The sequence below is a fragment of the Plectropomus leopardus genome, chromosome 20, assembly GCF_008729295.1.
Source record: "Plectropomus leopardus isolate mb chromosome 20, YSFRI_Pleo_2.0, whole genome shotgun sequence".
Taxonomy (NCBI): Eukaryota; Metazoa; Chordata; class Actinopteri; order Perciformes; family Serranidae; genus Plectropomus; species Plectropomus leopardus.
The window spans coordinates 11,522,756-11,549,825 of record NC_056482.1 but is presented as its reverse complement, the minus strand read 5'-3'; the positions used below and the strand labels follow the sequence as shown (position 1 = coordinate 11,549,825).

Genomic DNA, 27,070 nt, shown 5'->3' with positions numbered 1-27,070 from the left:
TGGCAACAGTCCCCCGATCTGACCAACCGCTTTGCTCCCTAGTACAAGACGAAATGGGGGAAGTTAAGGCGATGGTCACCGCTACTATTGTCCCTAATTTAAAGCCATAAATTTGCGAAATGGAAGGAAAGCAGAGGAGCAAGCACAGACTCAGTGGGTTCCATAAATCAGCAAAATCTGCAGAGACACAGAGCAGATGGTGAAAATGGAAAAAAAAAAAAAATAGTGCTCCCATCTCAATCCCTTGCAAATTAAGCATTGCAAAGCTAAACCGCTCCGTATTACGTATGCCTCGTGTCAGTGCTGTGCATGAATATCAATATTCTGAGGGTGTTTTGTTCAGTGCCAGGCTCAATCTCACTCACAGTTAGAATGAACTTACTCTATGTCAACTGCAATTTAGTGTCATCTATTAACCTACAGTATGCCATTGGCAATTTAGTGTTGCAATGTCCATTACAGCTTCAATCCCATGTAGACATGCATAGAATACCTCTATTTGTCTCTATTTTATATTGAAAACTACACTAACGCTGTAATATACCATATACAGAAGGACTCTTTAGAGGATGTTTTTTTTAATTTGTTTGGAGTTTCAGAATGAATTGGGTGCATCTGCTGTTTAGCCCTGGGAGCATTTTTAGTGATTGCTCTGCAGTGCCAAGGACGACAATTAACTCACAAAACGGATGGAAATAGTTCATTTAGATGTTTTTGTGAGTTTGTCACTGTCTGATTGCAGATGAAATACAATAGCCAGTAAATCTGAAAAAATGTATCTCTGTACAATTATGGTAGGAGTGCTTCAAGTAAGAAGTGCTTCATTTCATCTTTGAGCGGAGACATACTGAAAAGGGTACAGCTTTGGGGGGATGCTCAGTCATATACAGTACACAGGCGCACTCATATGCACGCACATAGTCATATAGTATATAGATCCACATGCGCAAAGGCGTCCTGAGCAGACATTTTCAGGCCTGATATGACTAAAAGGATTGTGAAATTCTGCTGAGAAGAGCTCTTTCTTTTCTGTACCATATTCCGTCTCCTCTTCCTGGGAGGTTATCGTTTGCAAAAACGTGCCCTTGATATGGGTTATAGCAGCCAACTTGTACCCATTTCCCATGTTAAGATTGAAAATAGAGTGCTCTTGACCTCTTGCCTTTGAAATTCTACTGTCGCTGTATCCCCCCCCCCCCAAGCTGTCCTCTTTTTATCCCGTAGCTCAGAAGCTTTTGCCACGAGGCTAGCATTCTCATCTCCCCTGCTCCAACGTTCCTTTGGCCTCCTTCCTTTTGAAAGACTGAAGTAAACTGAGTCGTAAGCCATGTGAAATGCATGTCCTTATGCAGAGATTTAAGTCAGCTGTGCTGATAAGTACCAAGTAAAAGCCCAATGCATGATAGCCAATAACAACATGCCCAAGGCTGCTTAATAATTCACAGACCAATTTTTCCAAATGTGTGCTGTGAGCCACAGAAGAACAGGGGTGATTTTCTGAGGTCTTCTTCAAATGTTTATGTTCCAATAAAGACAGAAAGTGCCTCTTTACAATTTACATGTTAATTAAGTGATATAGACAAAAGGTAACCATTCTTTTCTCTGGGGTATAATGCACCACTGTTTATAAAATGTTAATTCAGTTAAAGCCATTATATGTAGATATAAAAATCCCTGAATTTGGCGCCCCCTAGTGGCAGTGTCAAAAGACAGACAAAAAGTATAGAGCAATCATTCAGCTGCCCATATTACAGTTTATGGAAGTCCTTGAGTAGATCAAAACGTATTAAAATTATTTCAAAATATTATAACTATATAAAAAATAAAACTCATCAAATATTGACCTTAGCACCCTTTAGTGTGTGTAAGAGGTGCTCCAGGCCTCATTATTTGATGCTCAGAGCAATGGCCAGTGGTATAAAGAGCAAAAAAGGCTGTATGGCAGGTGGACAGGTCAAACAAACATAGGACTTTCACCCAGCAGACCACTATGTTCCACGTGAAACTAAAAATAAAAGAGTCATGGTATGGTATGTTGCACATCATTTAAGGTTATTAAAGAAACATACTCATTTCAAGCCAAACTAAGCTTCCTTAGGTTTTTCTCATCCTAACATAGGAAACCTACCATATTGTACGTACTTTTGTTGCCTACAAATAAAGTAGTCCTAAAATTGAAGTCAAACGGCGTTGGAAGTTAATTTTGGAATGAGACTTTGTGAATTTAACAAGCGGGAAATGTACATTTCCAAACACATACGTTTATTTTGAAAAGACACTATGCATGTAATGAGAGGAAATTCAAATGTTGTCCCTAAGCATGATGATGCTAAAGGGGTACCTAGAGTGTCATAGTTTGACAGGGTAGTAGTAGTATAGCCCCTGACCAAGTATATGATGAGTTGGGAGTGATAATATGTTGATGTATTTGTTTAAACGTGATACAGGGTTGCAATTGGAATTGACTGTAAACACTATAAATTCTTTATGATTAAACCAGCTGTTTTCAGAGCTAAACTTTTTTAGCCTACAGGCAATGGAAGTTTGATTTGAACAACACATTTTAAGTGTATCATTACTCAGAGGTATTTAAATCCAAAAAGTGGACACTATTGATGACTGTCAGCTCAATATTGTAGCTCTCCGATATGGGCTTTGTGCCATACTTTGTTGCCAGAGAAGAGTTCTGACAGCAGGTTTTGATAGAAGGGCAACAAGATCAAGACAAATGAGCTTTTTGTTGTTGTTATTGTTATTTTGGGTTTTTTTAAGCTGGTCCATATGTACACCTGCACCTCCACTGGGATGGCAAATCTTCTGTCTTGTTTTCTAATTTTGCAGCCTTGGCTACATACATGGACGTGTTTTTCAGCCTGTTTTGCTGGTTTGGAAGATAATTGATGCTGTGAGGATATCTTTGACACCATGTCAAGAGGAATCAAACTTGAAATTTTTAATTCAAATAGCTGGTTGTTGTTGTAACAGTAATCTGCCCCAAAAAAAACTCTGTATTTAAATGCTTTGTTTTTTAAGCTGTGTGTGGATTCCAGTATGAATTTCTGGAGAGTACCCAATCTTTTGTCTGCCTTAAGCATCAGTTTGTGTGTCTGCATTCTCTTTTGTAGGCTCAGGGTGGTCATCATGGATCAAAGACTGATTTCTTGGCTTTTTAAGAGAGCAAATGTGGAGAAAACTTGTTCACAGTAATGTTTTGCTGTTTAGAGAAATTATGCTTAAGTGCGGCTCCCACTGGGAGAACCATCTTTGTCTGGTCTGGAAATAAGCTTTGGTAATCCATTTCCTCTTTTGTGACGACAAAGCTGTGGCTTGGTGGAATTATTGTTTTCATATGTGTGTGTGTGTGCACTGTGCCTCTGGTACAACTTCTGATAGGGGTGGCCAGACGGTTTTCAATAAAGAGCCAAAAAGGCGACCAAAGGCACTTGGAAAAAGTAAAGCCTCTGAAGCACTTGAATGGGTTAATAAAGAGCGTTCTGATTAGTGATTATCTCCCATGTGAGTAAGAGAGAAGGAGTGAATTTTAGGTTTCCTTGATTGGAGGATGAACTTAGTAGAGGTTGCCTCTTGAATTTTAAACTGATGTGATAACGGAGGGAGGTGGGAATGAAAGGACTGCAGCCAAGAGGTGTGGCTTAGAAGGAGTAATGAATGAAAGAGTAGCCTAGAGGTGAAGGAATTAAAAATGAAGTAGTCTTCCTTATTAAACTTTTGCTAAGCTCAATTACAATGATAAAAGACTTGTCTGATGAACCATTCGAACAAAAGATCATTGCGACGGAGCATCAAAGTACAAGCACATTTTATAAAATCTCTCCTGAGTTCAATAGTATGCTGGCAGAATATAATCTGATGTCACTATCCGTGTCACTTTTAAATGTGATCTGTTTTCAGAACTGCTGTTCCGTCGCTGTAGCCAGATTGTTATCCAGCCAAAGGCTACTACCATTGCACTTTTTTTCTGCTCACCACTGTGACTTGAATATGCCGCGTTGCCTGTTCTCTGCCCTACATTGGTGTCATGTTGGTGTGCTGAGTCTGCAAGAACACCAGAGAGGATACTGCTCGGGCTAGCTTCACCTGGACTGGCCTCTCCATCATTAAAACTAACAACACCAGCTCCATCAGCAAGGCAGCGCACAGGTCTTTGGGGGACGGCGCACGTGTGTGCTTTGTGAACGTGTGTGCGTGCATATGTAAATATGTACTGGTCTTTGTCCCCTCAGATTCAATCAATGTTTTCCTGTTTGAAGAGCATGCTGTTTATGTATGTTTGTGGTTGAGTGAGCAGCAGTGCACGATCAATGAGCAGGATCAATGAAACACACATTGGTAATGTGTCATATTTTACAGAAGACTAAACATAAACCAAATAGGTCACCAATGGCATGATTAAATAACAGTATGAAAATTAGGACAGTGTTTAGTAAATGCACAATTCCTAATATCACCACAGTAATTCATTTAGAATAATTGCTTCAGGTAAAGCACCTGTTTTCCAACACTAAGGTAGCAACCCCAGTTATGAGGAAACCTCCTTAGTTAAAGGGACAGTTCACCTCAAAATCAGCAATACATATTTTTGTTCTCACCTGGCACCAGAGGATTACAGCACCCGGTATATGGACACAAAACCTCTCTTTATCCTCTTAAAACAACTCAACAGGCCATTATTGTTGTTCATTGTTGATGTTTAGTTGAAATTAGGTTGTGACGTCCGGCACGTTTAGAGAAACTGAAGCTGCAGCCGGGGCTCTTGCTGCAACTGAGTTTGAGCTTCACATCTGCGAAAGTTGTGAGTCCGTCTGGCCACACAAACACAATGGCCGGGTTTTACATTAACCCTCAAATTCCAAATAAAACTCCCATTTATCACAAAAAAGGTTTTTACGCTCGCATGAGGTGGTATTTCAGGTGAATTAAAAAAGCTATATTTTGCCAGAACTGCAATGGAAAAACTTTTTTTTTTTCGCTTTTATATGTCACATGATGCGATGGCTATGCACTGGAAAGAGACATTGCTGTTGAGATATCTATGTTTTTTTCTTTGAGCACCACACGCCGAGTGCCATCTAGTTCAGCTATATTTGAGAGAAGGCAGACGTCTCTATGGCCGATATCTCCAGCAGTCGGCAGCTTACACCAAAACAATCTAGATTGATTAATTCATTTGCAGGTAAGAGGAAAAATATGTATTTTTGAGTTAGGGGTGAACTGTCTCTTTAAGGGCATTGTCAAGGACATAATATCAACTCTGAACCAGGGGAAACAACAGCATTTGGAGGCAACTGTGCAACATAATATATTTTACCATACGGCAAATGTCAAGCAAGCACTATATTAAACAATGATGTAACTCTAACATCACAGTATGCAGAAGACCCACATCACTGTAGCATTACATCCATAATTCATTTTTGGGGAAATAAATATAGCTGAAGACATTCACAGTGAATCACAGTATACAGTGGCTGATTAAATCATATATGAGATGCATCTGTATTTACAGTGCACGCTGTGCATCTTCTCTCAGTCAGCACACTGTCAGCAGTTTGATTCAAACACAAATCTGAGTGAAACACAAATCATTCCCCCGTCTGGCTCAGGCATGCTGTCAGATTTTGCAGGGTTTTTTCCTGCTAAAACGGCATTTCAGCGTAACAAATGGGCCCACTGTGGGCTGATTTGTGATTCTTTATTCATAGTTCAAACACTTAGGATCTGTCTGTGTCTGTCTTCTTTGTGTGAAGAACAACATATAAGACTGATCATAATAATCCTGCCACTCGCTGATTTTCATGTTACTCCAGAATTAGAAGAGGGCTGTTAATGGAGTGAGGTGCCAGGTTGGCACAGTGCTGGCGGCGCTGCAGTTGGTTGGGAAAAACAAATTATTCATGTTAAAAGACTCAATCAATGTGTATTTCCAATGCCGCTGCCGTTTTGATTGAAGGCAACAAGTGTGTCACCCACTGAAGTGTTTCAGAATTAATCAAACTAAGAATATTTTGATGTATTTTTTTCATGCATATGGATTGACTTAGTGAGGGTATCCAGCTTTACCCAATTAAGATAAAATCAGCACAGAAAAAATGACCTCCATGTCTTTGGCTTCTTGGGGCTGGATGTTGCATATCCATTAAAGGACTTCAGTAAAAAATCAATGAGGAAGTAAAGGGTCTTTTTTTACTGAGGTGTTCCGTCAGATTTTTCTGCCAGATAGAATCTTGAATTAAAATCAAAAGAGGTATTAAAACACAACATTTGGCCTCGCTTGCATCTCCATCAGCTGATTTATGTTATCTGATACACAATCATCCCAAAGCATAATATAATTACCCTCGACATTTCCTTGATTGCGTTTGACTCAGTGCAAAGCAAGCCCAGGGGGAGCAGCATAAAGACCTGCTCTGCTTTACAACTGAATTTCACATTATTACAGTTGTTTTAGTTCATCTAAAAAATCGAATTAGTTCACATGTCCTTTGGCAAGTCTTTCTTTTTCCATGCTAGAAAAAAAAAGCCTGCTGAAGAATCCCCTTAACCCCACACCCTTGCAAAACCTCTTGAGCTTTGAAAACCAGTTCCATAATTGTCCTCGCTACCTCAACCACCATCTCTTGTCAACCTCTTTCTCCCTCTCCCCTCGCTCACGTATCCCCATACTCCCCATCTCTGTCAACCCGACTCCCCTGAAAGAGAATCGGGAGAGAGGCCCCCTCCAATTTCTCTCCACCTCTAATAGGCACTTCCTTGTGTTACATGATCACCGGGTGTCAAGATTAAAGAATGGCTACTGCTTCCCAGGGCAGACATAGATAGGAGACAGAGAAAATAGCACTCCATAATTACTGATAAATCGAGCACACTGCCTCCTTGCCTTCCACTTCCTCCCTATCCACCTGGCCCTGATGTCAATGTGAGGGGCTGAGCGAGTTAAGCCGAGAAAAAAAGTTGACCACGCCAGCCACTTTTTTTTTTTTTGTGCACTGCTGATATTGCAGTTAAGTTCGGCCAATTCAGGGCCAATTGACTGAGTTGGAGCTTTTATTCACCCTCCAATCGTCTCTTCTTTGAAGTGCAACTCGCAGTACTAGACTCACTTAAGGCAGCTGTAGCCAGAGCACAATGGCACCAGCTTACACAGCACGAAACTATACCTAACAAACACAGGTAAGCCGCTATTATAAACATACACTACAAGTCCTGCCTGCAGCCTCTGACAGGGTTATAACCTACAGAGGCTGATGGATACACAACAGAGCAGGCATTCCTCTCTACTGAACACTACACATGTGCAGTGTGAGGGACAGCGGCTGGCACCGGTGGTAAAGAATGGCCAGCTGGTTGGGTCTCCTCCCTCCAGCAGGCAATCACAATAGGTTGCCAGGTGGCAACCCACTGCCATTGTTTATTAGTAATCCCAACAGCCTTCGTGGAAACCAAAGTAGAGGCAAATGGAGTCCAACAGTGCATGACAGCCTCTGCTGCAGTGAGACTGTTTTGTTCCATGCTGTCATATTGGTGAATTTGAATGTTTAGTTGAGTCGGCATGCAACCAGGTGGGGATGAGGCTCCGGGCATTACCATCACAAGCAGTCTACCTATGAAATAATGAGGCAAATATCTATGTAATACTTGTTCCAGAAAGCTGCATTTTGGCGGTGTAGATCAGCTAAACTGACTAAAGACTAAAAGACTAAAAAAGACTAAAAAAGCAGACCATGAGTATGTACTGTATTAGCCTGATATAAACCCTTGGAAACTGCCAAATTGGCTTGATTTCTTTCAAAATCCTGGGAAGACAGCAAGTAGCAAGTTAAGAAGAAATGACCCAAATATTAGTACAAAAAAGACAACAAAAGAAACCAAATGGGGAATTAAAAAAAAACAAAACAAAACAAAACAAAACAAAAACCTGATCTGAAAGTTAAAATTAAAATTATTCTGTGAAATAATTTTAATTGTGTAAATATGTTAATTAAAAATATAGTTATTTTTCCATAGCGTTTTCAAAAATATTTTTCTTAATCCATTCATTTATTTCAATATGCAAAACTTTTAATGCCAAGTTACTGATTGGCTTTTTTCATGTTTTTTAAAGTATTCAAACTGCCTTGTGAAAGGTGTCTGAACGCAGCACATGAAAACTGATGTCAATCCAGGTTTTAAAGGGTTAAGACTTAATTCTCTAAACATATCAGAGACTGGGTGGTGGTTGCAAAGTCTGAAACCTGGCACATACTGTGTGTTCTTTGGAGATCTAATTGGTTTCAGAAGAAATACATAATGTTTGGTTAAGTAATGCAAGGAAGCCATATTGTATTCTTAATTGTTTTGCAGCATAAAATGTAATTTGTTAACCAGTTTATTCTGTGGTACTCAAAACAGCAAAAAATACATTACATCATGGGTGAGAGGCACATGCCAGCATGAATAATGATGTCCTCCTCGGCTGAGCGGTAACATTAGCTACCTAAGTGGTGCTAGGTGAGCTAGCTAGACACACTCTTTCTTCTGTGCAGTCAAACAGCTGGCGAGTGTAGTTTGGTAGACAGAAAATAGTTCTGACATAAACCCGCATGCAACAAGGTCTGAGGATTATCTTGAGTACCCTGGTATCAATTTCTAGACAGAGACATTGCTATTATTAGTATTATTTTATTTATTTATGGTGTTGTGAGCACCATAAGCCAAGTACCATTTAGTTCCATTATAATCAAGGGAAGACAGAAATCTCTGCAGCCAATATCGCCAACTCTTGGCAGCTCACAGCGAAACAATCTAGATCGATAACTACCATTACATATAAGAGAGAAAATATGTGTTTTGATTTTGGGGAGAACTGTCCCTTTAACTTAGAATCCAATATGAATATCACACTGCAAAGAGCAGCAGCCGTCTCAAAGCATATTTCCACTTCTTAACAAGTTAAGCACTGTGATTAATAATTGAGATGTTACTTTAAACACTGCAAAAATGTTTTTGCAATCTGAAGTCCCCAATCTGTCCCATAAATTTGTACCATTAAGTTTCTAGTTAATTTGATTTAGCATTTTGGCTATTTTTACTAGTTCTCTGACCACAGTTTGCTTTCTACTTTTAAATATGAAACGCTTGATCCTCTTTTTAGAAACCATGCTAACAGTTGACTTAAACCTCTGTCCTGCAAACTATGAGCGTCTTTGTAGATTGACTATTTTTTGCCTAGGATTAAAAAAGAAAAACTTTTCATAACACAGCTGGTAGTCTTTATAAGTGAAATATATATATATTTGCTGTTAGGTCCCTTAAATGACACTGGGATTTCTTTTTTTGGTTATCTGCGGCATCCCAAGATTGAGCATTATTTCCTTTTATTTGGGAACTTAAGTAATTGTGACATATATGTATTGTGCAGTTTGATCATTAGTATTGTAGATGATAGCTTTTCAGTAAATTTCTTTGTGAGAGTTGGTCTAAGATGCACATTTCCATCTGCTTCGGTGTCTTTCGGTCAACATCTGCTTGTTTGTTTCATCTTCAGTAGACACTACATGTGGGATTTGGCTGCGCTCAGTTTTGGTTCTTGCTTTTTCTAGATGTTTAATCCTTCCATCCCCCCTTTCAACTGAGAAAAACTTGTAAAAATGAGCCTTTTTTTACTTGAAGTAATCTGGATATACAACAACAGAGACTGTAGACCAAACCAACCCATCTTTACATGTATTGTTAACCATCAATGTCATAATATTCCATCATTTTACCAACTATTTTCAAAGCAGCTGTAATAACATCATTGCATGTATTAAAAGTGGGAGGCTCTCAAGGTGGCCGCAGTATTGCACATTACAAATTGTGCATTCAAAACAAAAAACTTTGATCACTGCCATCAAACTTAAGAATAGTGATGCCATTGTGCTTACACAAAGGAAGTTTTTTGTTTAACTTTAATAATTAACACAGAATTTCAAACATTTACCAAAACATAATGACGATAGAGGCCAATAAGACCAACATGCGCAGGCCTGGAGGTGATATAATATTTTATTTATCGTCTTTTAATCATATTCTTAATCCTGAGGCAAATCCAATTTATATTCCGTAATGTCCAGAGCTATATTACAGCCTTCTGGTGCGAACTCGCCTTTAAAACACAAACACTGATGAAAATCCAACTGCAGCGGTGAATCTACATCATTTAAAAAGACAGGTCATAATGAAACTCAGTTAATATTTTCTTTCTCATCATTCATTCATTGAGTAAATTTGAAATAATCATGACATGAATAATAAGTAGAAATTAAGCTGACCAAACACATGAACACCAGTTGAAGACGTGATACAAGGTTATAAGGGTTACCATAGCAACAGCACTGGAGGCCAAGCCAAATGATCACAAATATGCAAGGATCTCCAGTCAGTGTCCTTCAGGCTATGTGTGACAGGAAGCGGTGCGCAGGCAGTAAAGATCACATACGAGGAATGCAAATGTATAAATGGTTCACCCATCGGGACATGTAGGATTGACATTAGTGAACACGGATGATCTGTGTTTAAATTCTAATTAATATACATGTCAGCTGCCGTGACAGATGTTCAGCCTCAGCCACTCAAAGGATGCTCAAAGTGCAAGACACACACACACACACATATACCGGCACAGGCAAGGTCAGGTACATAGAAAAAATCTATAGGCTGGTACTTCTGTGAAAGTGCTGTGTCAGGCCGTTCATGTGCTACTTCTAGAGTCAGTCGCACAATGCCTTTTACAGCACTAAGTTGTTGGAGAAAAAGAATGCAGCGCTAATCAACTGTGTCTCCTGCAAATGATGTCCATTTTGCTTCAGCAGTTACATTTCAGCAAAACACACTGCTGCCGGGCTTATGCTTTCAGACAAAAGTGTTTAGTACTGTGTTGTACTTGACATACAGCGTTAGTGATTTTACATGATTGTTTCTACAATATCATGTCATTCAGATATAGCATGATGGGGGGGAGGGGACACACTAAAGTCCTCCAAATTAACAACATACATTGTTTGTACATGCCCAAGAAATCATTCATGTGCACCTTCCAAAACTATTAACTGCTGAAAATTTGTTTTATGATGTGACAAAATATTAGCTAAAGGGACGCATTGCGAAATTTAGAATATATAAGTTTCCTGGACACGCTGGCTAGCAGCTAACAGCACTAACAATATTTAAGTACTGACAAAGCTGACTGTGTTAACCAGGGGGGAACTGGAGGGTGGGCACTGTGCTTCCCCAAAGACACCCTCACAATATCAGCTGTAACTACCATATGAGCACAGTACAAAGTGGAAGCAATATGCTAGCCAGTGGGATACACACCTGCACTTCCGGTCAGACCGGCTTACCTAAACAAACCACAGAGAAGCTCAGATTACAACACACACACACACACAGGCGTAGCATGACACCATTCCCTGCTCAGGATACCATTACTCCGCTACATTTTTATATACCATAATGTGGGGTTTTTTGCTATATGAAGAGTCTAAATGTGGTGTACAGAACCGTCACGGTTTGGTTGGGTATAGGACAAAAAAAAGGTTTAAGAAAAAATTGTGATTTAGGCTGAAATAAGTACTTTGTTAATGTTAGATGGACATGGTCGTTTGGGTTAAAAGAAATGCTACAGTACATTAAGGCTGGAGTAATTTTGTCAGGTATTTGGTCAAAAATATTGTGATCTTCATTTTTTTTGCCTTACTACCAAGCCCCACATAAACATAAGCCATTTTTGGGGGAATAAAACAACTGATGCTTTCTTTCATCTAAGGGGACAGTCTCTTCAGACATAAATCAAAACTGCCATCACATTTAGTCAAAGAGTTGCATTTTCAAAAGAAACATTACACAGTAAGAGAAATCACAGCAATTTGTGGCAGAGGAAAGTCAATTTAGACAATTTGTTCCAGTATTTGTAATTAGTGTCAGGTTAAAGACTAATTTAAAATCAGATTACATGTGAGGTCACATATTGTTACTAGTAGACATAATGAAGTCAGTATGCATACACTGACACAGACAATTTATCTGCAATAAGATTATATAAGAAAGCTAAAATTGTTGAGGTAATGAATCTATCTCTCGCAGCTCTTCCAGATAAGAAAGCCTTTACAATAACTCACAATATCATTCCACTCCATTTTGAATATTTAAATCTGATCAGTCATTTGCTGCATTGTCGGCTGCTGCTGCCCCGAGCTGCAATATAGGTCACTGATGCCGAGAGCCACTGGCATGAGCCAACAGAGCATTGACTCACCAGCATCACATCGGTCATGGGTCAGTCTATGAATCTCCCCTCTCTCCCAAATGACTGCTCCACTGTTGAATTTTTCAAAATTGGGACATACTGTATGTACTGAAAATAGCAGCTTCTCATCTCCATCCAGGCTTCATATTATAAATCCCAGACTATTTGAAAAAATGTTTTAGCAAATGTTTCTCTATTCTTAAGGAATAATTGGAGGTAGCTAAAATGTTCCAGCAGGGAGTGCTTCTCGCTTGCTTGTCAGCACCAGGAAGATTGGAAAAGATTAAAACATTCACTGTGAGAGGCCTAATTAAAATTCTTCAGAAAGATTATCATCCCATGATTGTTCATATCTTAAATTGAGGCTTTTTACACTGGCAGACACTTAGCTGACTCATAGAAATGACTAATACTTTAGATTTGTTTATAAACTTTCACAGTAAATGTGCAAGTCCAGAAAAGAAATGTACATTATACATGACAAAAACATGTTAAAACTGTGGATGAATTTGTTGATAGATTGTGTGTTTCAGTCATAAAGAGAGTCCTTCCTAGAGTTTAAATTTTTACGTTCACCATTCATAGAACAAGTGCCGGGGCAAATATGTGGCTCTTGAACATGACTGTCAAAATGACCACTTTTTTGGTAATTTTTTTGCCAATCAAATCTGATCCTCACAACCCCTTCAAACGCTTGAAAGTGTGCTCACTGAACAGCACAATGACAGTTGTCAAGAGAAGCCCAAACCAACTGCTCTTTAAGACAAGTTCAATTTTCTTAAAATGTGAAATCTCTATTACAACCTTGTCCATCTATAGTGGTCCAAACCCATATGAAAGACAAAGACGCACAGTGCACTGACAGTGCTCACATTGTTTTATTTGCCTGTAGGTTTTTTTTTCCCCATTATTCTTCAAAGACTGATCTTAGAAGGCGAATAGCTATATTTACATGCAAAGAAAACTGCACCCATTGCTAACAATTGGAAATAAGGCAGACATCTACTGATAGCTTTACACTTTGTAATTATACTTTGCATTAATTGGTGCTTATAACTTAATTACTTATTTTATTTGTTTGTTTTGACTAATCACTCAAACAATTATCAATCACATATCACAATGCCCTACTACTAACAAACTCTAGTTCAAGAAAACCTTTTGTGAAGAGAGAAAGATGACATTTGCCACTGATGAACCTCTGGAAACAGAGTTTCTATCCAAAAAATCTTTGGTGGTTCTGAGCTATTGTTTTCACTGTGCAGCCTGAAAATCACTATCCGTGCAGTGGCAACTGCACTGTCGGCTCCTGTAAGCTGTGAATACCACAAAAACACTGAGCTGTGATCAACCAGTTGGATGTGTGCCAGAGGAGTTAAAGTTTGTGCAGTGACTTTGGTAGAGCATGAGGCTAGAATATAATCATTCACACAGGGTGCTCAGAGGGGATTGTGTATTTATTATTCTGCTGAAGGGGTCTGTTTTGATTTTGAGCAATTGGCTAAAACTAGGAAAATAAAGTTAGAGTTAAAATTGACTGGACTCAAATTTTATTTAACCCTTCATACAGCATGATGAGCTGGTCACATGACCACTGATGTTCACTTGCAACTTATTTATAATAATTATTGGCTATTGCAGGAAGTAATGTGACATTTTGTGAAAGTACAGTTGCTGACAAGGACAAGCATGCCACAACTGCCCCAAATACTTCCCTTTCTAAGAAATATGCTGTAGTTTCAGAAGGGATGCCAATTCAAAAACGCACAGCTCCTACCTGTGGCCTGGAGAACTGGATGTGTTTTTTTTTTTTTTTAATAATGTGTTTTTGACTTTGCATTCTCTCTGTATTTGCAGCGTGTTTGCTGTTAATGTATTTGTTTTGCCTCTCTGTAGCATTTTTTTTATTTTCAGCAAATTTCCATTTCTGTATTTGCTTTGGATTTTTATGATGTCTTTTTAAATTGGCATCATTTTGGAAACTGCTGCATGTTTCTCCTTATGGAAATGTTTTCAACTGTTGTAGAACGTTATCATTTGTCAAATCTTATTATGACGACAATATTTTTTAATCTAAACTAAGAGATTTTAATCGTCTGTTCACAAACTTATTGATTTATACATACATTTATTTTTTAGTCACTTGGAGGCAACACCAAACTAAAAACACACAATTGAAATATTATTACCTTGTCAAGTCAATATGGAAATGTAGGTGGCTAATTTACACATTGAGCAGTCATATCCGGCCTTTTAGCTGCTTAATGTCTGCTGTTACATGCTTGGGAAAGTAGCATACAGTGTGTCGTCAAGCAGCAATGTCCAGGTCTGAAAAATGAAGCCAACGCCAAAGTGCCAACAACTGCAGTTTGTCTAATGGCCACAAGAAGCTGGCTCCAAAAGCCAGTGGATTCCCATAGACTCCCATGTTAAAATGCCCAACTTCACAAGAGCAATAAGAAAACATTTTTAAAACCAGGTTAAAAAAATGGCTGTGGTCTCTATAGCTACTTTCAACATTCATGACAACTGTACGGGGCATGATTTTTTTTTAAAAACTCAGCCATTTAAATTTTATTAAGGGTTGAAGATGCACATAATTAGGGGCGTGGACGCTATGAGTGACAGGCTGCCGGTGAGGTGTCACCACCCTCTTGTCCAAATATGGTCACTTCAGGCTCTAAAACTCCAGGATGGGGATGGTCAAAATGCCTAAAAGGGCCAAAACTTGATGCTTGAAAACAGAAGTCCACAAACTAATGGGTGACATCACAGTGGCTATGTGGATTATTTTAATTCAGTCTATGTGTAAAGCAGGCTTATACTTTTATCTAAAAACAGTGTGCTGCATCGTTGATGATATGCAAGCAGCAAGACTGAACTAGAACAGTAAGGCTGCAGGCCCTAAAACCAAAACAATGAGCCCCATGGAGCTGAAGGGAACGGCAGAAATGGGTAGTAAGTCTCTGGGCACTAGTGACTCCTTTCACATTATACATCGTCATTTATTCTATTGTTAATACAGAAATATTTAGTGAAGCAGAGGTAACAATATCTCTCTTATGCTTGAGTTGCCACATGTGAATATTGTAGAATATACTGTTGGAAGATATTCACATTGAACAGTGTTGACTGTGAAAGTTTTATAGATATGCTCAACATACAGCAACCATGTATGATATATCAACATGATATGCTGACATGATAATCCCCACAGCAATGCATTTCCCCCAAAATGTATTTATACTATGGCTACCCACAAAATTACAAAACAGATGCAAATGGAAAAGAAAATCTCCTCAACAGATTTGCCAATTGCCAAATTCTGGTCACAGCTGCATTTCATCTCCATACAAATTGGGGCCCTAAGATATTTTACGACTGCGAAGCCTGTGTTTTGTTTAAGATACCTCAGACACAACTTCCAGACTGAAGCAGATCAAATTACATCGCTGGAGGGAACATGGGAGGCAACAGGGAAGCAAATTAAGTTTAAAGGTTCTGTGTGTGATTGCCGGCCAGTGCAGACTTCTATTGTTCAGTGATGTGAGAGACCACAACAAATCAAAACATCTCACTCCCTCTGCCTCTCCTACTCACAGTAACATGAGGCAGAAAATTTAAATGGATGCACAACCGCAGCTAACACCAAGCCAGGAAAGACCAAGGCGGTGTCAGGCAAGATAAATGACTGTAGTTATTACTGTGTTGTCAAAGTTATCAGATTTTTTTAAGGAGTAATAACTAAGCTTCCAAGCAGTGCTTAATGCCACAGTGGTCAGGTTTGTTGAGGCTCAATTTAGCCTCACTTTTACATCCAGTGTCTCCTAACCAGAACAAACCAAATGTTAGATCAAGATGAATAGTTTGCAGAGGACTCTGTGTGTTAACCAAATATGCAAGGTCTGATCTTGCACTTTTGACAGCAGAAATATTCAGAACAAGTATGTGAGAAAAATGTTCTTCTCTTGGTTGCATTCACAAACATTAAGTAACCACCACCGATACAATTCAGTCAATTTATGCCAAATTAAGCAGGTTACTTTTTTCAGAATCAATGCTAAACTCCAAACACAAGAAGACGTTGCAGAAATTAAAATTCCAGTGCAAAACTCTATAACTGCAGCTCCTGCAAATGAACTTAATAATTAATGATTTTTACGTAACATCTTATTCAGGTTCATCAGCAGTCAGAAGGCAGGCCACAATAGGCTTTGCCTTCAGGAACTGAAAGTGCCTGTATATTGGTCTGATAAATAATTGATTCCTGTTTTCTTAACTTTTGATTTGTTGATTTTTTCTTGATTGTATCATAGAAAAACGGGGCTTATTTTCACTCACAAACATTCATGTGGTCCCCTACTGTGACTGAAGAGAAAGAATGATGGAGACTGACTGAAAAGAGGTCACTGCATTCAAATGATGAATTTTTGTGTGTTGAATACCTAAATAGTTTATAACAATAGATTTGTCAGTGTTATGACGCTTTCCTGAGACTGCTTTCAGCTTCCCTGAGGCTTCACATAAAGCCCAACATTAGTGGCTCCAGTAACTGATAAAAGATGGTAAAGAGTGGTAGATTCAAATGAAAGCTAAATATCCAAATTATGATCGTCTTCTTGGATGTGTTTTAAAGGCCATTATATAAGAAAAAAAGAAACAAAAAAAGCTAAAACATAATTTCCTTCTGGAATTGTTAATCAAGGCTTAACATGGCTTAAATTTCATGGTGTGCAAGAATGCAATTAACCACTTATGATCAGCCACCAGCCCCTTTAATTATGAGCCTATGAGGTGAGGATACTTTTTGAACATCAAACTGTACAAGCACAGTTAGGCCCCATGTGGTCTTTCGGGACTGATGGCAGCAGCACATAGGTCAGACAGCCCCTAGTGGAGGTCAAATGATTCAGCTGCCTCTCCAAAATACTGTAAGCTCACCAGCATCTCTGTGAGATTTTGTCACATGTCATTACGTGACCCTGTTGTTTGTTTCCGATAAAAACAGATTTTTTTTCAAACTCTCTCGGGAGGCAGCCTTCTGGCCACTACAGCTGCAGCCAGCCCCCACATAAAAACAATGCCGTGCCAATACAGGAACACAAAGACAGTGACAGAGAGGAGGAGAGAGAGCTGCTGGGTTCTGCAAACACAAGACTACTGATCTCTGTCCACCACAGCTTGTAAAGGAATATCCTTATCTATATAAGAGATACTATGCACAGAGCAGCTCTGTGTGCATGAATTATATCATCCATTCCTTTTAATTATGTTTATCGGTGTTTATTTCCTCCCCTTTGAGGAATCAGCCACACACTTTACGCACAATTCATCAGTAAGTTGCACTGCCAAGGTCTGTAAAAGGACCTCTGCTGCTGAATGTTCTCTTTTCAGTCCTTGAAAGCATCATCAACATTGGGTCATCTAAAGCCATGACACAAATATAGCTTTAAGCCACTGCTGGCATTTTCATTTTGGCAATGCGACGTGGAATGCCTTCCGTCTGAAAATGATTACATGTTGCCAGCGTTTTGCCATTGAAAAAGGCCACCAGATTGAATGAGGCATACTGAATAAGGCGGCTTTTCTTCTGCTATTTCCGCTGCCAGTGTAATTTTCTGCACTGCACATTTGGAGTCGAAGGCAGAACAATACTGCAGGATGCATCGAATTACTGTCGATATAATGGCAATTTCAAGCATTAAAGCTTAGCTTAAAGTTTACATTTAGTATGCAGACTTATTTTCCAGTGCCATACAGATATATCTACAACTGGCTTTTCAGAGGCTAAGCTATTCACTTAGATTGAGATCTTGCATTGCTCATTGTGGCCAATTCATATAGGCTCATGTCATGTGCTCTAAACCTGGCATGAATGCATAAAGTGCATTATTTTTCTCTGAACGTATTTGTTAAGACTACGTGAATGTAGCTAATTATCCCAGCTTTCCAGAAAAGAAACAATGCCAAACAACACAAAAAACTGCAGTGGCAGTCATGGAAGTGCAGATAAACGCTTCCGGACCAATTTCAAACAGAAGTTGCTTCTCTAATTTCATAGAGTTGGTATCAGCACCATACACAGTTATCTTGCCTTGAGCCACATAATGACATCTAGTGTAAAAGAGCATGAGCTCCCCTCGCAGTTAGTCAGTGGAACAGCAATCAAAACAACTTGAGGGAACATGGAACGGCAACTTTGCCTCACTGGTGACACACGCGCGCGCACACACGCAAACGTACAATAAAACAAGCATCGTGCGTGCTTGCTTTCTTGCACGCGCGCTCGGAGCCACGTACAACACAGAGCAGCACGTTCACAGAAACACAGATCCAGCTGACTATCTGCTTTCACAGAATTCATTACAGGGAGTAATTCATCCAAAAAAACAAAATCTACTAAAAAAATAAATTAAAAAATAAAAATAAAAACAAGAAGAATGACTGCAACTCATTCTGTTTTTATCCAAGCTGGGATGACACTCACTTTTAGTTCATGTATCATGCAGTTACCGGGATGACATGGATGTAAACGGAATTAGCCTGAATACAAATATTGATGCCGACTGCACAGTGATCTGCAGGCCTGCTAATGCACCTCTGAATGTTGCCCCCGTTATGCCTTTCATTGAAGCCGCGGCAGGTCTGCGTAATATGCCAATACCAAAAATTTGAGATCATTGTTTCTCCCAGTGTTTTATGCTCCTTTCCATCCGCACTTCTGCAGCATCACCGCGGGAAGATGCTGTCTCACAACGTGCACAGAGAACGCAGTCGGGCGCACATAATCGGAGAGAATAACTCATTTGCATAATGTTTGGAGATGATGGGTTGAAAAGATTACAAGAGTCATGATATTATTTTTAATAGCCCCAGAACGCTCCCGTCGACATTCAGCCCGGGCGGAGCTTGAAAAGGACTTGCACACCGATTATTTAGCTTTACAGTGAAAGGAACAAATTGCCTCCATCCTGAAAAGGACACAACCGGCCACCTCAGTAACATGCTGACCACGCAACATCGCCATAATTGTGCCACAATATAGCCCTGCCTACCCGACCACTACCTCGTGGTCAGTGATGGACAGAAAATATATATATATAAGATATCCTCGTATTATGTTAGAGGTTCAAGCCGGGATAACCGTACTTACCTAAAACTGACTCTCCCCTCTTAGCTGTATTTGTGGTCCAAGATTTCTTAGTTCTCTAGCCAACAACTTCTGCTGGAGCATATGTATCCAGTGCTCATGCTGGTGGCTCAGTCGGTGATGTTGGATTGCGGATGATTTGGCAATCCTTTTCATGCTCAAGGGAAAAAAATCCTTCGTTTCGGCGTGGTCTCGGGCATTGGCGCGCAGAGGAATAAAGTAATGAAGTCCGTCAGGAGGGGAAGGAGGAAAAGGGAGCTCTGGATGTGAGATTTATGCCGACGTGTTTGAAACTGTTCTGCTCTCTTTTTTTCTCACCGTAGGAGCCGTTTCGGTTGGAGAGGTGTGGGATGGATATCTAGGAAGGGAGGCTGGGATGCACAGACTGAGGGCGAGAAAGGGGAGGTACAAAGAATACAGTCTCGTATTGTAGAGGACGGTCATGGCAGACAGTAAGGGGTGGGTCTGGACTGTATGAGGCAGAAGGCGATGGAACTGAGGGTGGATGAGGATAAGAAGCCGTGTCGTGACTTTTTTCTCTACTGATAGGTGAGCATTCTCACCTATGCTGTAGGTTGACCACAATAAACACTAATTACTCATTAAAGGGGCAAAATCTGGGAAAAATCTAATGGTAGAGATAGAAAGGATTTTGAGAAAACTGAAACCAAAAAAGTAAGAAGGCGGTAAGTGTAACAGAAGGTGCCACACTATGCCACGTGTAGGCTGTGTACTTTGCATAAATACAACGTGACTGTATTACTGTGGTAATGTAAACTTGCAGTGACTTGCCTGAAACTCTTCTAAAAATCCCCCATAGCTTATAGTCTATGGAGTCTGTTGAACTGTAACTAAAAGTGAATGGAACACTGGTGGTCGCTGTCAGTGGTGCTGAAACAAAACTCAAGGGTCAGATTAGGTGGTTGCTGTCCTTGTTGCTGAAACACAACTAAAGAGTTAAATTCTAGTGGTCACTGTCCCAGGTGCTAAAACACAACTAAAGGGTTGAAAAATAGTTGTTGTTGTCCATGATGCTAAAACACAATTAAAAGATCAAATCCTAGTAGTGGCTGTCAATGATGCTGAAACACAATAAATAGTCAAATTCTGGTGGTTGCTGTCTGTTGTGCTGAACATAATTTATAAGTCAAATTCTAGTCATTTACTGTCCATGGTGCTGAAACAACACCTTAGTTAAGCGCTGGTGGTTACTGTCCATGGTGCTGAAACACAACGAAAGACTTACTGGTGAAGATGCTTTGTCAGTTCGCAAATAATACATACAGTCTAAAACTCTCACGTTAACTGAGTGGCAGGGTGGTAGTTTTTGTATTGTGTTTTTAAAAATGGGGCTTTTAACAATTACATATATATTTTACTGTTACACACAAATTTATTTATGTTTTTATGTTGATTTTGATATTTGTTAAAATGTTACATATTGTCATATTTGACTGTTTAAGGCCAAAGGCATAATAAGAAAATAGTGATTCTCTCTATTTTTTTTTAAATCTAAAAACAGAAAATCTATTAAATCGGTTAAATTGATAGAGCATACGGGGAAAAGGCAATATCAGTAGCTTTTTGATGGCTAAGTCAAATTTGTTTGGGTGATGGGATTGCACTGGGGGACTCAGGATCCCAGATTTTCTAATACCATGGCTATGGCAATGACGACCGCAGCATCTTGAAAACTATATCGGTCTGACAATAGTACCAAGGATATAGAAGCTTACTGAAACATGGTACAAGCATGATTTAGGGGAATCTTTAAAAAAATATAGCAAAAAAACCCAACAAAAAAACAGTGGAAATACAAGACGTGCATGCATATTTAACTATTAATACTTTGCACACAGCAGCACATGCAAGTTATATGAACACCTGGCATAATTCAAGCGATTTATGAATCATACATATATTATTCATCTGTTACTTAATTTTCAACTTATCAGGGCATGTAATTCACAATTTACTACTTAATTTAGGATACTGAGCTTGCAAGGTGGCAACATTATGAGTATCATTTTCTCCCTCAATCTTAAATAATTAAAATCCATATAAATCAAAACTAAACTAGAAGCATTAGTAAAAACACCGGCAAGTTCAGCTCTTGTGGGAGTAAAATGACTGTCTTTATTTTAAAGTGAAGTCCAACTCATAGCTGAAGCCCACATACTGTGTTGACACTGTCTATGATATTCTTGAGTTTCTGCAGTTTTTGTAAAAGCATAACAATGAGGCACACAATTACTAGAATTTAGAGACTGAATACTATATATATACATATATATATATATATACATATATATATATATATATTATATATATATATATATATATATATATATATATATATATATATATATATATATATATATATATATATATATGTGTATGACAGGATTTTCTAACATGGACGTTTTTGATTTTTTTTTTCTTTTGAAGGAATCCCAATAAAACAATTTCAATTACTACTACTACTACTACTACTATTATTATAACTGTTGTTATGTAACCATCACAGTAAGCTACTCACTTCCCCACAATTTCCAGGATGTGTTTTTGGGATGATAAGTGTATGGCCTTAGCAATTTTTTTTTTTTTATCCACTTATGTAAAATGTTGAAAAGAAGTTCACACACTGTCACTTGCTATTAAAGTTACTTTGGTGTTTAAATAAATTACAATTTGTGTAACAAATCCCCCTCAGCTAATTATAAGTCCTTCTAAATTTAATCCAAGTACTACCTGTTCCTTCCTTTGATACTGGCTACTGAAGATACTTTATTTCACAGCTGTGTTGTATTAGAGAAACCTATTGATGAATGATTGTCTTAATATCAAACTGGTACGAGAGCAGCTGAAACTTTGCCTCAAACAATTTTTGAAATAGGGTTAAATAAGGTTGCTAAAAATGTAAGGTTCCTCCTGGGCATTTTTTTTTTCCTTTGAAGTTTAAAATCTGTGCTAATTTGGAGGCCTCACGCTGATTAAGTGACACAACACAGTGTACCCCTGATGAAGGACGGATGGGTGGGATTATGTCACTTTAATTTAGCTGAATCCACCAATGTCTTTGTCACGTTCAGGTTTTCCCTTGCTCCACAGAATTCAGAGTAATTGGTTTCAGAAATGCAATGTAGAGACACATTGCTGCATTGACATGATACAAAATGATACATTATGATAAAAATGACATGCTATATATTAGATTTATACATTTTCAATGCACCCTGTTATCAAAAGGAGCCTAAATTGAATTCCCTGTAAGTTTTCCATTTCCTATCTAATAATCAACATTTGCTGTGCATGTGACACAACACAATAGTTATATGCCCAATAAAATCTCCATTGTATCTCAAAGCAGGAGCATGGAGAAACTTTTGAATTGATTTTGACACCACTACATCCATTGCGGCTAAGGCCAGCTTTGCAACTCCACTAGCCCTCCAATGGTCCACTTGCAGTCAAGTGTTTGAAGCATCCACCAGTGGGCAAAAGAACCTGGCAGGACCAGCATTGCATAGAACTCAATGAGGCTAAATGGATAAATGGGGCCATTACAGAGTCGTTAGCCTGGAAGTGGTGGTGACACGTGACAAGTTGCCTTTGCAATAGTAGACATTAAATACTGCGGGGATCATTGAAGTCGTTACATTCTATAATTCTATTGGTCGTAGCTTTTAATTAGAAACCTCCCTCCAGTTTCGTTCGTCAGGATGATCTGAGATTTCTCTGACAATTCACACCTTTCGGTGTCTCTTAAATGCAACTGAAAACAAAGTCATTATCCGCCAGTCTATAAATACAACACTGCATAAGGACAGTCTGAATTTCCAGTGACATTGAAAGTGTGTACTTGCACATGTATGTCAGAAAAGGCTTCCTTAAATACACCAAAGCAAGCAAATTACTTCATGTGGTTTATAAGGTATATATTTTTTTCCATGTGTTACACTGTGGCTGGTGCAGAAAAACTATGTTTGTTATTAATATGCTATTCAAGAATGCCATAGTGAACCATCAACACCACTGTTGCACTGGATACACCTTTGTGTTGAAATGTGCAGCACTGTGCATGTGTGGTTCGGTGTTCACAAGCAGAGTGTTGGTGGGATGCATATTTTAAATTTTCTTATCTCCAGAGGGGAAATGCTGGTGAGGTACTGCTGGCAAACTGAAAGTGACGAGACGGATTAAAAGAAGAGACAAACAGACTGGAAAGAAAGAAAAATTGGCAAGAAAGAAAGGCTTATAAATTATTTGAATTTTTTTGAAAAATGTGATCTGAAATCTATTGTGTACCACACAATCACACATTTATACCAAAACATCCTGTATTTTCAAAGCCACCAAACACCTTCCGAACAACAAACTACAGATTAAGAGCTCACAATCACCCACTTTGGATTGTTTGTGCTTGTCGATCGTTGGTTATGACAGAGACCTGGTGAGCAAACAAACTTCTTGGGCATTTGGCATAGCGGGTATTAGAGATGAAATGAGGTGTTCTCTTGTTCTGATTTTACATCACCTTTCAGACAAATAAATTCAGGGAATATGTGCCTGAGGCAACGCCAACAGGACGGCAGTTTTGCAGACATATGAAGGTTTTATCGATGAATTAGAATGAAGACAAAAAAACTCCTGAAGTTCAGCTTTAAGGAGACTGCACTGTTATTTTCTCCAACAGCATACTTTTTTACTCTTTGGGAATTCAGTTTTTTTTTTTTTTTGGAATAATGTGTGAATTTTTTTCAAGACAGACTCACAAGTGGTTTTCTGGTTTTTCCCAATCTGCCGAAATTGTGCCGGCATGACTAGATAACTGTATGCTAGTCAGCTGTAGAATATTGAACAGCTTATCCTCCAGTACCACTGCTTTTTTCCTTCCTGTCTGCAATAAAAAAAAATTATATTAATGATAAAATATTATAAATGTTTTTTGACTGTCAAAATATACACTGTTGTGAGTTCAGCCAAAATTTTGAAAAAAAAGGACTGTGGAATTGAATACCGGTCCAGCATGTAGGATTTAGGAGCCTATATTGGCAGAAATGGAAATAATATAATGAGTATGTTTTCTTAAGTATTTTGTTGCCTTTGAATGAGCTATTTAAATCTACAGAGGGAGCATGTCCTCGTCTATGGAATTCTTCATGTTGCATGCTCCATGTCTTTACAGTAGCCCAAAATGGACAAAATATATATATATTCGAAACACTGACTCTAGAGTCAGTGTTTCAAATATATATATATAAATATGTTTATTTATTTTTATTTTTTATTTTAAAAAAAATAGAAACGACGTAATTCTGTGTTTTTACCACTCAAAATCACCAAGTTGTTGTTTTGGACAGGAAGAGACCTCTGTGGATATTTTGGCTCCCAGTAAAAACCTCCTGGACAATGAACGCTGAAGGAATTCTTAGGTTTCAGCTGGTTGCAATCTGCAATCCTCAACACTAGATGCCACTAACTCCCCCTAAATCTTAAACACTGTACTTTCAAAGATGCAAATAAAAAGAAGTTTGACTTTGATATTTGCAATCAAGTGCTTGGACAATTTGATTAAAATAGAAACAAACAAATGAATTTATTTGAAGAATTTTGTAGTAGAAGAGCTAATCCAAAAAAGGCTGGCAACAAATGAGCTAAAACCAAAATATTTGAGAGAAAAAAAAGACAAATCAAATTTGTAGTGATTTTTACTGAATTAATACCTCTTCTCATACACAGACATATGTTCCGAATTATTGTTAGAAAGTCTTAACCAAAGTTTGAGTCTTTCTGATAGCAACACCTTATTAGTCACGCAGCTACTGTGAAAGCATATCAAGAACCTCAGTTATGTGCATCATCTTCCGTAATGACTTCTTGCGGGGAGCATTAAGGAGCAATATGCTAACACACGACATTCAGCATCTTATTATTGATGAGCATGTGTTCCTTAATGTCAAACACTACCAAAGTTTGTGACTCAGCCTTCTGGGAATACCACTGTCAAGTAAAAATATACTTTTATACTGTGCAGATTTGACTCCATTATCCACATAACTACAGTAATTGTGCCATATTCAGCACCAACCCAGACACAATACCCTTACAGGAGCTAAATTTATCTAGACTAATGATCTCACATCTACCTCCTTGTTGGAAGCCATGGGCTGAATCTCCCTCCTAGCTGCCCAGAAGACTGTTAGCGCTCACTAGATTGACAACCTACTAATGGCTGATCTCTCAGGCTTAGGCCACAGAGATGTTTCTACCCGGTGTTAGTACACGCTGTTGCGGAAGCCTGTCACACTGTACCCAGACCTCTCTCTGCCAGGGCTATGAAGGAGAAGACAGATGTCCAAATAGCCAGCAGGTCCATCAGTCATGAGGATTTTTTTCTCTCACAGGGCGAGGGAGGGAGGGTCAAGTGGGAGAAACACAGATGAATGAAGATGACACCATTCGAGCCTCTCTGCTACTCTAATGAAAAACAAACTCATTTTCAGGAAGTTTCTGGGTAATAAGACAGTCAGCCAGCCAGATCCAAACATAGAAACAACAACTTTTAAAAGTATCACCTTACTAGTGAGGCCACCTAACATTTCAAGCCAAAAGACAATTCCTAAAAATAAGAAAAACAAACATTTATTTGGCAAATGCTTTAAAGCCAGCGCAACAAAGGAAATTTAAATTCATGCCATTACTTTAAAAGAAGAAAAGACCAAGGAAAAATACAAGTCCTCCAGATTGCATAAACTATATTTATCTTCAAGATCTCAAGCAACAGGACATCATCATTTCTCGGTCTCAAATCACTGTTGAAACCACACTACTTTAATGCACTCTGTATGCAGGGCTCTACAGAGCAAGAAATTCGCTAGCAACTGCGCCAAAAAATTGATATGTGTGAACTCGATAAAAAATTATTTTGGCGCACAGTGTGCCAGTAACAGAAAGCCTTTTTAAACTTGAAGGCTTTTAATTTGAAATTAAGGATACAGGAAGTGGCAACACTAACTTCAAGGAAAGTAACTATATCACACAGTCGCAGACAGATACAATGCTTGCAAAATCTATTGATTTTAGCTGATGTGAATAAAAATGAAGCCCATTAATCTTTATTTTTTGCAGAGAGAGGAGGAGGAAGAGTATTCTGGTGATGGATATTTGCAAGCAGGGTCTGAAATTAGCACTTGAAACCAAAACCTGATCATCTGGAGCGCTACTAGTTTTGCAGCACTGTTTACAGTATGGGAAATCAACTTATCTGCTAAGCTATTACTTGCCACCAGTCTGCTGCAAGCAACATTGTGCGCATACTTATAAAGGCTATGAAATAAAAACATCAGAAATTTTTCCATTCTTACCTTTTACAATAAAAGCCCTAGACATAAACAGTGCATGACTGCTTACCAGAGGGAACTCACATGCTAAGGTTCTGGTGATGTGTTGTTCAGTATATTTAAGTCATTTTGCTTCAGATTTTGCCTGGCCTCTTTTTTAAGTTTGCCTCCAATATAATATGATATCTCAATGACATAGTAAAACAAATGTATATGTGAAACAAAAAAAAGGCAATTTATCACTTTGGCTGGTAAAAACATATGCTATACCAGTCATTTTTTTCATCTACC

General features: G+C 38.6%; 1 protein-coding gene across 2 annotated transcripts in view; it reads right to left on the bottom strand.

Annotated features, from left to right (window-relative positions):
* The window catches only part of brinp1 (bone morphogenetic protein/retinoic acid inducible neural-specific 1), a 185,401-nt gene that overhangs the window by 123,718 nt on the left and 34,613 nt on the right, over positions 1 to 27,070 (bottom strand). Inside the window, exon 1 of one of the 2 annotated variants that reach the window (XM_042509556.1) lies at positions 19,440 to 19,814. The exons of the other annotated variant lie outside the window; for it this stretch is intronic. The gene's annotated coding sequence lies outside the window, so the exon portion shown is untranslated. Of the gene's footprint in view, positions 1 to 19,439; positions 19,815 to 27,070 lie in introns of those variants that run through there. 2 annotated transcript variants of the gene reach the window in all.